The sequence below is a fragment of the Nicotiana tabacum genome, chromosome 22, assembly GCF_000715075.1.
Source record: "Nicotiana tabacum cultivar K326 chromosome 22, ASM71507v2, whole genome shotgun sequence".
Taxonomy (NCBI): domain Eukaryota; kingdom Viridiplantae; phylum Streptophyta; class Magnoliopsida; order Solanales; family Solanaceae; genus Nicotiana; species Nicotiana tabacum.
This window is the reverse complement of record NC_134101.1, coordinates 3,377,134-3,379,602: the sequence shown is the minus strand read 5'-3', so window position 1 is coordinate 3,379,602 and position 2,469 is coordinate 3,377,134. Positions and strand designations below refer to the sequence as shown.

At 37.3% G+C, this 2,469-nt stretch overlaps 1 non-coding gene across 1 annotated transcript; it reads right to left on the bottom strand.

The window, feature by feature from the left end:
- Positions 1-480: 480 nt before the first annotated feature.
- On the bottom strand, positions 481-587 carry LOC142176856 (small nucleolar RNA R71). Its single transcript, XR_012705662.1, has one exon. It is a non-coding gene; the product is annotated as a small nucleolar RNA R71 (small nucleolar RNA).
- Between the last annotated feature and the right edge of the window lie 1,882 nt (positions 588-2,469).

The window sequence follows — 2,469 nt, the reverse complement described above, 5'->3', positions numbered from 1 at the left end:
AAATATATCAAATCAATCCGGAATGACTTCAAATTTTGCACACAAGTCATAAATGATATAACGAAGCTATTCCAATTTCCAGAATCGGATTCTGACCTCGATATCAAAAAGTCACCCCCCCCCCCCCGGTCAAACTTCCCAAAATTCAACTTTCGACATTTCAAGCCTAATTCCACTACAGACCTCCAAATAATTTTTCGGACACGCTTCTAAGTCCAAAATCACTATACAAAGCTATTGGAATCATCAGAATTAAATTCTGAGGTCGTTTACATATAAGTCAATATTCAGTCAACTATTTTAACTTCAGCTTCCAACAAGAAAATTCATTCTTCCAAGCTAACTCCGAAATACCTTAAAACTAAAACTGACAATTCACACAAGTTATATTACCTTGTAGGAAGTTATTCAAGACTTCAAATAGTTGAAAGGAACGTAAATGCTCAAAACGACCGGTCGGGTCGTTACACTAAAACAACAAAATTAAGACAAGATATATCTAACTTCTTGTAGAGTGACACTGAGTCAGTTTATCAAGCTTGGGAAATATTAAAAGCATTATTAAGGAAATGTCCACACCATGACATTCCTGACCATATGCAGTTGTACATTTTCTATCATGGGTTAAAACCTTCTTCTAGAAATGTAATAGATGCAGCTGCATGAGGTTCCATAATAGGAAAGACCATATAAGAATCATTGCAATTGCTTAATGAAATTTCTGAAAATGCCATCCAGTGGCCATCTGAGCGTGTAATCATCAAGAAGGCTGCTACGGTAAATCATGTGGATACTTTAAATACACTCACATAACAGATTATTTTTTTGGCACAAAAGTTTGAATCTTCTCAGGTAAATACACAACAACCAAGCCAGTTTGAGGCTTGTGACATGTGTGGAGGAAACCATCTAAACCACGAATGTCAAGCAACCAATCAAAATGATGAACCTGTCAATATCATCGGATACAAGCCATATCCTTTGGGAAGTCCATTAGCACAAAAACATCCAGGGTTTCAATGGAGCAATGCAAATGGTGCTGAAAACTCTCAAAGCTACCAAAAGCAACAGGTACAGAGTCCACCCGGATATCAAAATCAAAATCTTGGACAACAAATATTCAGGCCTTATCAGCAAGCAACTCCATATCAGCAAAGGCCTCAACAAGGCCATCCAAGTCTTGCTGACCTTTTATATAAGTACATTAAGGTTACTGATGAAAAAATAAAAAGTCAAAATTCAGCCCTAAAAACCCTTGAAATTCAATTAAGCCAATTGGCAACTCTTGTGTCTGTACCAAGCAATACAGAGAAAAATCCAAAAGAACACCTTAAGGCCATTGCCTTACGGTCATGTACGACTCTTGATGAACCCTATGCAAACAGACAAAAAAAAGAATCAATCAGAACAACAAGTAGACAAGGGTGAGAATGTTGAGACACCCTTTCAACCATCAGAAGAGAAAGAATCCAAGAAAAGAGAAGAAAAAATACTAAAAATTTGACTTATTTCCCTGTTACAATTCCTTTTTCACAAGAAATGAAGAGAGAAAATATCACGACCCAAAATCTCACCCGTCGTGATGGCGCCTATATCATTACTAGGTAAGCCGACAATCTTAATAAATCACCATATATTTTAAGTTTGAAAACATAATATTTAAATTCAGCGGAAGAAATCAATTACATATTTAAACACTCCCAAAACCCGATATCACTGAGTACATGAGCATCTAATATGAGTACAAAGTATGATTGACAAAACACTGTCTGAAAGTATAGAACAGTACAATAACTGAAAGAAAGGGAGCCAAGGTCAGCGGATTCCAGACAACTACCTTGATAGTCTCCAACTGATAGCACTCTGAGATCTAACGGTCGCCGTAATCCAAAAGCACTTGGATCTGCACACGAGGTGCAGAATGTAGTATGAGTACAATCAACTCAATAAGTAACAAGACTAACCTTTGGACTGAAAGTAGTGGCGAGCTCCGCAGGTACAGTCCAATATAAATAATAACAATACAGAAATGTAGGCATGCTTTCAAGTTCAACAGTTACTTTCAGTACAAATAAAACAGATCAATTCTGAACAATACGAGGAATATGACATCCTTGTATGTACATGCCAATGTACATACTGTATGTGATGCGCCTTAGTGAAAACTCCATGTACTCACAATCTAAAATACTCAATCACTCAGTACTATATATGGCCAATCCATCCCAGGGAAAATCCATCCCAAATATATATGTATATCCATCAACTGACAGTCAGTCACTCAGTACTGTATAAGGCCAATCCAACCCAGGGGAAGATCTATCCCCAAATATTAATGATTCGGACAAGATCCATGTCTAGGGAAAATCCATCCCACAATATAAATTCTTCGGGCAAGATCCATCCCTCAATATAAATGCTTCGAGCAAGATCCATGCCCAAGGAAGATCCATCCCTCAATATTAATGC